This window comes from Hemitrygon akajei, chromosome 4 (genome assembly GCF_048418815.1).
Source record: "Hemitrygon akajei chromosome 4, sHemAka1.3, whole genome shotgun sequence".
In the NCBI taxonomy this organism is placed as follows: Eukaryota; Metazoa; Chordata; class Chondrichthyes; order Myliobatiformes; family Dasyatidae; genus Hemitrygon; species Hemitrygon akajei.
The window spans coordinates 163,034,354-163,044,409 of NC_133127.1; the positions used below are offsets into that span (position 1 = coordinate 163,034,354).

The window sequence follows — 10,056 nt, forward strand, 5'->3', positions numbered from 1 at the left end:
AATATTCCATCACATCTCTGACTTGTGCCTTGAAAATAGAGAAAAGACTGTGTAGAGACAGAAGGTGAAGATATCCAACTTGTAACCTGGTGTTTTCCCTTTACCTCTCACAGCCTCTTTCCTTTTCCTAGTTTATTTTCCTTCTCAAGTTCCTACCCTAAACCTTTGACACCTCTTGATCTTGCTACTCTGTTTCCATATTGTGTGTCTTTTAAGTAAGACTTTAACCTTACTCTGTAACTGTTTTTCAAAGATCCTTGAATTGTATGATGGTGATGCTTCTGCTTAAAGGTCTAATTGAACCTCTTTGAAGGATGTTGATTGCTTCCTCCTGCACACCAACCCAGTCCTTCATCTACACCTTTGCCAAACTTCATGCCTAGCAAACCCTTGTGAAGTAATCCTTCTCCTCACTTTCTCACCCAGCTCACCCTTCCTAATGTCTCTTACATTTCCCAAGCTACAAGTTAAGTATCAGAAAGTTAAAAGGCAGAGGAAAATATCAGTAAAGGAATACTAAGCTACAGTTGTTAGTTGGGGTTTCGCATTTATTTGAGTGTGTCTTTACGTGGGGGATAGTGTTCCAGATACATAAAATTGTAAAGGTATTTGTTTCTCCGCATTGTATATGGTGACATCTATGTATTTTGATAGTACATTTATTTTAAACTATGAATTTCAATTTTAAAGTTTAATTGTCTTTTAACGATACATAAATCCTCATGAATACAGAACAATGAAACAGTGATACCCTGTACAAATCACAATACCAACAGTCACACACAGCACAAGGCACATATAGCACATATAAGATAGCAAACACGTATAAGATATCAATAAAAAAAAGTCACATAGAAAATACAGTCTATGACCCTGAGTTCATGAACGTTGCTGCTTTGATACACAATACAGCTTCTTCTGCTGAGCAAGATCTGCCCAACTTCAGCTTGCATGCTGCACCTCCAGTGAAGTGCACCGACTCCAAAGCTTTTCCCCTGGGTGGCTGTGAGCAGGTGACACTGCAGCTTGAGGCCTATTCCTCACTGTGACTGAGGCCACGCAGCTCCCCTGCCGTCCGCCAGTTAATCAGTGAATTGGACTTCCAGCAGTCTACATTAACAATATCCAACAGGGTCTTGCGATCACAAGAAAAGCAACTAAGATGATCGTTAGACTGCACACCAGCTCCTCTGACGCCTCTCAGGCACAGGCAGCAGCACGATCCACACCAACTCCAGCTCTTTCAGTTGCTTCAATGAGCAACTCACTGAGGGGATAGACCTGCAGTACTTTAAGTTCTTAATATCTGGTAACGGCCATGTGATTGTGAAAAATATGTTTAAAAAAGAAGCCACTGTGATCAAATGTGTCACATCTTACAGGAAGTGTCAAACTTCTTATTCAAATTACTTTGTCTTCCATTTCATGCATCAGCAGTTTATACTGGCAGATGTTTATGTGCAGCATAATTTGAATGGGATATACAAAACTGATGCCTGATTAAGCTTCCAGTCTGACTCAGTCCATTGCACTGAAATATGCAGAATATTTGTACAAACTGGGATTTCAGTCCTCAAAAACCAAACACGAAAAAGCATGCTGACTTATATGAATATAATTAATACATGCAATAAAACCAATAATTGTACAGTAGCTTTCGTGCTGAAGCTATCAATTCATTACACTGTCTTATCTGACATGTTTCAACTTTAATTGTGGACTGCAGTAAGTTTGTTGAACTTCATGTGCCACTAGGGGGAGTCCTAAGGCAAATATTGCACAAGACACAGCAAAAGAGTGGCCACTCAGCCTGATGCCGAGCAGGTCAGTGAATTTGATAGATCTGTCTCAAATGTCTTTGACTGCAGTGTGCGATTTAGATGTACATTGAAACATTTTTAAAAATATAAAATTTTAAAAAAAGGTTTGTAAACAGCTGACATGTCAGTAAGGTTCTCACTTGAAGTTCTGAAGTCAGATCTGAAAATTCTAGGCCTTTGATCAAAATATCAGGATAAGCCTGCACAAAATTTCTGCTACCTCAAAAGGTAGATTTAAGTGAAGGTCCTCACTTTTAGGTTTAAATGGTGGGCATCCTTGATATTCCAGATCCACAATACGGAGGAAGGATGTATATTGTTAAATACTCGGGAAGAGCGACAACAGGCAGCAAGTATAAATATATTGACAGATAACACATTGACATTTTTAGTCTGGAAAAAGAATATTAAAAATGGGCCATGAAACCTGAAGTGTTAGAGATACCAGAGAATGTAAACATTTAACAGAATATCAGCAATAGCTAGTTTACATATTAAAAAACTGAGTGAATCATGTGGTATTATTTACAATATTTATTTTGCATTTTAGGAAGAATATTAAGCAACACAATGAAGATCACTGGGATCACTACTGAGAGATAGTCCCATCAAAGCCGACCCTGTCTGCATTTATCATCTCATGGTTTCTCCCAATCATATCTCTCTTCAGACCACCCCATTCTCTGTAAGTTTATTTTTCTAAATTCTGATTTTCATGAAAGGCTTTCACCTTCAAATATTAACTAGTTGTTGCTTCATAGTTGCTGACTGATCTATTGAATGTTTCCAGCATTTTCTAATTTATTTTCTTCATGCTATTGCTAAAGTGCTCCAAGTTCAGAAAAGTTTTACACAGAATGGACCATTTCCAAAAAGGGAATGATTGAGCTCAACAGAGACCTTAGATCAATTACCGGTAGATAGTATTTTGTATTTAAATTGTCAGAAGTAACAAAAGGTAGAGATGCTTGCACCAGCAAAATAGCACTAGGTTTTACCATTGTCTCTGTATTAGGTAACAAAGATGAAGGGATTGTCTTTTCAAAAACGATTAAGTCAGGGCCTATACTCATGGGAATTTAAAAGGATGAGAGGTGATTTTATAAACACATAGAAAACTTATGCAGGCTTAACAGAGCAGATGTTGAAAGAAATTTAAGTAAGAACTGGAATTAGATTGTAAATAAGGTGGGGGAGCAGAAACCTGATTGGACGAGGAGTAACCAATCAGGAGGGACAGACTGCTGGGGTATAAATACCACTGGACTAGACATGCCAAGGCATCATTCCTGATAAAGGTGGCAGAGTTGTAATCGATAACTTGTACCTGGCTGGAAAGCCAAGATGAGTTTATTAGGCCTAACATTTGTCCTCATAGGGGAATCTAGACCAGAAGAGCAGAGTTTTAGAATGACAGATCACACACTAATTTAATTTTATTTCATTTTTTCAGCACGATAACAGGCCCTTCCAACTCAATGAGCCCACACTGCCCAATTACACCCTTGTGCCAATTCACCTACTAACCTGTACATCTTTGAAATGATAGAGGAAACTGGAGCACCTTGATGAACCCACTTGGTTACAGGGAGAACATACAATCTCCTTACAGATAACAGTGGGAATTGAACCTAGGTTACTATCACTGGTGCTGTAATAGCATTATGCTAACCACTTTGCTACCACAGCAGCCCTTCAATCCCATACTAGGAGTCAAACTCAAGGCAAAGCTGGGTGAATATCGGGTATCCTAACTGCAAGGCCATACAGGAGATTCACTAGACCTTCATATAAATGAAGAGTAATTTCTTCTTTCAGATAGTTGAAAACCTCCAGAATTCTGTATTACAGAGAGCCATGAAGGCTGAAGCTATCCAAACTATTAAAGGAGTTAAAGAGGAGAGGAAAAGCCTGGAAATTGAAGCTGAGGGCAAGATCAGATCAGCCCTGCTCTTATAGAATGACTGAGCAAACATGAGAGGCCAAATCACCTACTCTTGTCCTAACTTCTTGAAGATTAATGAAGCAGAGAGACATTTTAATGGTTTCCAGGCCATGTGTTAGATTAATCTCTAATCAATGCAGCCCAGACCCGGTGCTTGGTGGAATGTTAACCACCTTGATCCTATTTCCTCCAAAGACAACAAAATGTACAAATCTTCTTCTAATCTTTAGCTTTGGAAGAAGTGCCCAAAATAACTCATTGTTGGGAGTTGGTCTCCATCAGAGGAAGGCTTTGATCCTTCTGTATAGCGTGAGCAGCTATCTCATTCTTGTAGTATTTGTTCCAAGTTACATATAGGAGAAGCATCTGATCTATTAAAACAATCTTCAGAAAATCATTGTTATGAAGGGTATGTTGCCTTCTGTTTACAAATTTAAACGTGTGCAGATGCAGGGAATCTGCAATAAAAACATGATCAGCACGTCAGGCAAAATGTGGAAAGAGAAACAGAATTAATGTTTCAGGTTGATAAACTGTACAAAACAGACAGACGATAAGACAATACAATCTCCATTAAATATAAGCAAATGGTATATGGACTTTGGGCCTGAAAAAATGCCTGTGTAGTTAGAGAGTATTAAGACCTGTTTCCCAGAGCTAAGTGGGTCTGGATGGGAGGAAAGGTATATTATTCTTCTCTGGGCTAACTCTGCTATAGCAACTCCTGTGGCAAATGTTAACTTCCCCGCTAGAATTGACAAGGAGTCAGAGTTATTGTATGGAAGGAAAGTTCTTATATAGCACCCACAGGTGAAATAAAACAACAGCAAAGCAGAATTATATTGAAGTTGGAAATCTAAATCTCGACAGGAGAATGTCTCTCTAGAAAATGGTCCATATTATGATTTTCCTTAAAACAAAGTCGAGTCAATTGTGCGTGCATTAAGAAACACAAGTTGTAAAATAATTATTTGCCTTTTTTAAAAATAAATTCTGTGGGAACAACTATTATTTTGTAATTCAAACTTTTGTGATAATAACTATAAGAAATCTATAAGTACAAATTTCTGTTACATGAATGGTTGTAGTGTGGGATTAGTAATAAACAAGCTAGAAGTCTAAAATTTTGCATGTAAATCACATTTAGCATAAGTTGGATATTCTAAAACCCACCGGAGGCTCACTAGAGCCCAAAGGAGACCAAATTTTAATTTTCCTATTGAAAAGTGGTGGGAACCTGACAGAATGGGCATTGATTTCTCCAACCTCTGGTAATTTCTTCCCCTCCCCCTTTTCTATTTCCCAATCAGGCTCCCCCCCTTACCCCTTTTCTTCTTACCTGCCTATTTACCCCTCTCTGGTTCCCCTCCTCCTCCCTTTTCTCCCATGGTCCATTCTCCTCTCCTATTAGATTCCTTCTTCTTTAGCCCTTTATCCTTTCCATCTATCACCTCTGTGGTTCTAAATTTATATCCCGACCCAACCCACCTATCTTCGCCCTCAACTGATTTCACTTATCACCTTCCCCTCCTCTCCCTCCCCCCCCATTCATATTCTGACTTCCTTCCTCCTTTCTTTCCAGCTCAGATGAAGGGTTTTGGCCCGAAACTTCGACACTTTGTTCCTCGCCACCGATGCTGTCCGGTACCTTGTTCCTGATGGAGGCAGTGAGAAGAGAGCATGGCCTGGATGGTGGGGGGTGGACCGTTGCTCTTGCATTTTGTGTATGTTACTCGGGATTCCCTGCTTCTGCAGAATAGTTTGTGTTCATGTAAATTGATGGGATTGTTTTCAGATCCATTATTGAAATGCTAAGTATTTGAGTGGACCTCAAGATTGTTTAGAACCACCAAGGAAATCAGAATATTTACGCACCAAGTTTCTATTGGAGACTAACTATGATTTTAAACCAGTTAGACGAATGTGTCCAAGAGAAAGAGCCAGGTTTAGGGACATATCAAAGAACTACCTGACATTCTGGTGCAAAGACTATTTACATTAATCAAAAAATCATGCTTTCTGGATGCTTCTTGTAGAATGGAGAGTATTTCCATCTAGTCCATCACAGGAAAGGCTCTCCCCGCTACTGAGGAGTGCTACCACAAGAAAATAGCATTCATCATCATGGATCCCCCCCCCCCCCCGCCCCCCCACCATCCAGGCCATGCTGTCTTCTCGCTGCCTCCATCAGGAACAAGGTACAGGAGCCTTAGGTCCCACACAATCAGGTTCAGGAACAGTTATTACCCTTTGACCATCAAGCTCCTGAACCAATGTGGATTACTTCACTCACCTCAACGCTAAACTGTTTCTGCAATCAGTGAACTTACTTTTCAGGACTCTACATCTCATGTATTATTTATTTATTTATTTATTGCATAGTTTGTCTTCTTCTGCACTTTGGCAGTTTGTAGCTTTTCATTGATTCTATTGTATTTCTTTGTTGTACTGTGAATATCTATAAGAAAGTAAATCTCAGGATAGTATATGATGACATACGTATTTTGATAATAAATTCACTTCAAATTTTTCAACTTTGAAAACTTCCATTATTAATCTATTAACAACACACACAAAACCCGAAACGTCGACAGTGCTTCTCCTTATAGATGCTGCCTGGCCTGCTGTGTTCCACCAGTGTTGTTTGAATTTCCAGCATCTGCAGATTTCCTCGTGTTTGTTGATTATGAATCTATTTCTGGATGAAGTTTGAAGGCAGAACCTGATTGCACTGACTGAAAAATTATCAGGCATTGCTTCAATGTTTCTCATGTCATAGGAGAAAACTGTACATTCAGCTTTTAAACTCCCTGTAGAGACTCTGGCATGTAACATTGGTTGGGGATCTGCAAAGGGAGATTTTTTTGAGAATTGTTAACTTATTGTGTGGGTGAATGTAGAATGGCTCACAGAGCAGTGACTGAAGTGTTAAATTAAACGTAGCAAGATTTTAGACAGAATCATGAACTATGAGAGGTGTTAGCTTTCACGCTAGTTAGAGATTTTTATCAAATGCTACCAGTAATTCCATGAGATACTAAAGTAGATGCACTGAAAGCCTATATTAAAGCGACATATATTGGGATAATGTTAAACAATTACCTTGAAAACCAATACGTCAGCACATTTTACAGGCAATTTGTGAGGAGGTTTGCTTCCACCATGCTCAAATTAGAAAATGAGGAAATTAATTTAGCTGCAAGTTGAAAACAGCAAGAACCAGAGTAGTAATATAGTTGTGAAGAGGATATACATGTTAAGTACTTTAGATAAGGAGAATGAGTGGGCAATTCATGACAGATGCAGTTTAATAATTCTCTGCCTATCTTCTATACTAATATGGACATTGTTGTGTCTATGCAACTAAATATCAATTGAATAAAAGCACATACATGGGAGATGGTTAACTGGTGTGTTCACATTGCAGAGAGAGAGAAACCAGATCATTGCACATAGATAAGTTATCAGTCCATCAGTAAATGCTAAGGGGAGTTATTGCTCTAAAAGTGATAGATCCATACATTACTCTTCCTCCCCCTTTAGATTAATGTAACATAAAACTTGTATGTACCAAAACATTCAATTTCCTTTCATTAAACCGCCCTCAAATTAACATCTTTTCACTATAACAGTCCGTAACTAACTTCACTATCCTAAAATTTCAGACCTTTGCATGGCGCTCTGTTTCTTTCAGGATAGCGCCTTTGGACCTGTGGAGTGGCACCAGGTTTGGCAGGAGTCTTGATAGCGATAACTTTTTCTGTTGCAGGTGGCACATTGCTGTTAGTGACATGAAACCTTGCACTGTAGAGAAATGTCCTCCTTGTCCATAGTTCAAATGGACCTTGAAGGTTCAGATAAACCTTTCAGCTAACCCATTCATTGCTGGCTGGTGAGGAGCTGACTTGAAATGTTTTATTCCATTTTTCTTCGTGAATATTCTGAATTCTTCTGACATGCATTGTGGTCCTTTGTCACTCACAGTTTATTCAGGTAAGCCATTTGTGGCGAAGATAGTCCTCAGAGTGAGAACAGTCTTTTCTGATGTGGTTGACTTCATTAGTATGACCTCTGGCCACTTCAAATAAGCATCCACACCAATCAGAAACATGGACTCTATAAATGACTCAGTGACCCAGTATGACCCAATATCCACTCTTTGCCTCTGTCACAGATGTAACGGTACCCATGGGGGTGCGTTTTGAACTTTGTGGCATACCAAACAGCTTTTGATCAAGTCTTCAATCTGTCTATCTTTTCCTGGCCACCACACAGAGTTCCAGGTGAGACTCTTCATCTTTACTGTACCCAGGTGTCCTTCTCTAACACTGGTGCGCAGTTTGGGGGAACCACAACAGAGATCCACACATCAGCATCTGTTAACATACAGACAGTTGGTCTCATCTCATTGAGAACTCTGGAAACATAGGATTACCATGATCTGGCCATTCTTGCATGGAATGTCATGACTTTTGACAATGTCGGGTCATTCCTTGTTTCTTTTTGTGTTTCAGAATTTGTTACTGCAACTGGTCCACCAATGCTGTGTGGAACACCTCTGCTGGGTCACAGAATGAAGACTTCTCTTCTTCATTTGCCAAAAGTGGAAGACATGATAAGCCGTCCACCTTGCTGTGTTGTTTGGTACCCTTAAACTCCATGTCGTAAGAGTGAGCTTCTGGGAAAAGTGCCCAATGTTGTAACCAGGTAGCAGTCATCACGGGGATTTCCTTCCTGTGATTGAAAATGGACACAAGGTCTGTCACTCGAGTAAACTTTTGTCCGTAGAGGTAGGTGTGGAACTTCTCTTTCCCCCATACTAGACCAAGGGCCTCTCGGTCAGTCTGTGCATAGTTGCATTCTGCGTTCGTCAGTGATCTCGAAGCAAATGCAATTGGACATTCAGGTCCATCTTCCATAGTGTGTGACAGAATGGCTCCAATGCCATAAGGGGACGCATCGCATGCCAGCCTGATGGACAGTAATGGGTCATAATGGGTGAGCAGTTCATCTGATGTTATTAGCCTCTTTGTTTACTTCAATGCTCTTTCAAATCTTTCTCACCATTACCACTTTGCTCCTGTCTGCAACAGTGCATTTAAGGCTTGCAGCACTGTAGCAATGTTTGGGAAAAACTAGTGGTAGTAGTTTACAAAGTATGACCTGAGCCGTGACACATTTTCCAGTTTGGGTGCCTGTAGCACTGCTTCCATTTTCTCTTGTGACTTACGTAAGCCATGCTTGTCAATGACATGTCTATTGTATGAAACTTCATTCTTGAAAAACTCACGTTTCTCTCTCTTTGCTAGTACACCATACTCACTCAGCTTAGATAGCACTTTACCAAGGTTGTGGAGGTGCTCTTCATCACTCTTGCCAGTCATGATGATGTCATCGAGGTAACATTGTGTTCCTGGGATATGTTGGAGGATCTGGACCGTTGCTCTTTGTATATTGCTAGGACTGATGCAACACCAAAGATGAGATGATAATACTGGAACAATCCCTTGTGAATATTGATTGTGAGGAACTTCCTGCTTGACTCCTCAATCTCCATTTGCCTGTAGGCTTGTGACAAGTCAATCTTTGAAAACCTCTCCCCGCCTGTCAATTATGCTAATATGTCTTCTTTTCATGGCAGGGGATACTGCACAGTACGCAGCGCAGGGTTAATACTCACTTTGAAGTTCTCACATATGCAAACAGCTCTGGCCTTCCCTTTCTTGACAATGGATGTAGCCCAATTGCTCCCCTCAACCTTGGAGAGAATGCCAGATGCCTCCAAGCTCTGCAGTTCAGTATCCACTTCAGGCTATGTGTAAGGCACTAGACACGCTTGAAACTTGGTGTTGCTGCTTCATGCAGTTCAATTCTGGCCTTTATGCCTTTGAGTTTATCAATACCCTTCTCAAACACCTTCTCATTATCATTCAAGAGCTGTGACAGCCTCTAGTTAGCGCTACCATTTGGGCCCCAGTTGTCTGTTGATGACACATTGACAGATTTGATTGTCTACCAGTCTAGTTATCACATCCGGAAGGTGCTGGCACTGGACTTTTCAATACCTAAAGCTCTAACTGCTGTATTTGACCTCCACACTTCACATTCACTTTCAGTTTGCCTTTGAGAAACACTCCTTCACTGGTGTAGGTCTTTGTACACTTCTAGCACTGAGGTCTTTTCTAATGGTAGCTTAGAAAATAGTCTGTTGTAGTCAGCCTCAAATTATAGATAAAGCTGATTCTGTATTCAGCTCCATTTTCAGTTTTACACCAGACATATCTATTGTGA

General features: G+C 40.1%; 1 long non-coding RNA gene across 1 annotated transcript; it reads left to right on the forward strand.

The window, feature by feature from the left end:
• The first annotated feature begins 1,761 nt into the window (after positions 1-1,761).
• LOC140725967 (uncharacterized) lies at positions 1,762-8,746 on the forward strand. The gene is made up of 3 exons (XR_012098549.1): positions 1,762-1,824; positions 2,371-2,505; positions 8,280-8,746. It is a non-coding gene; the product is annotated as an uncharacterized lncRNA (long non-coding RNA).
• Positions 8,747-10,056: the final 1,310 nt, after the last annotated feature.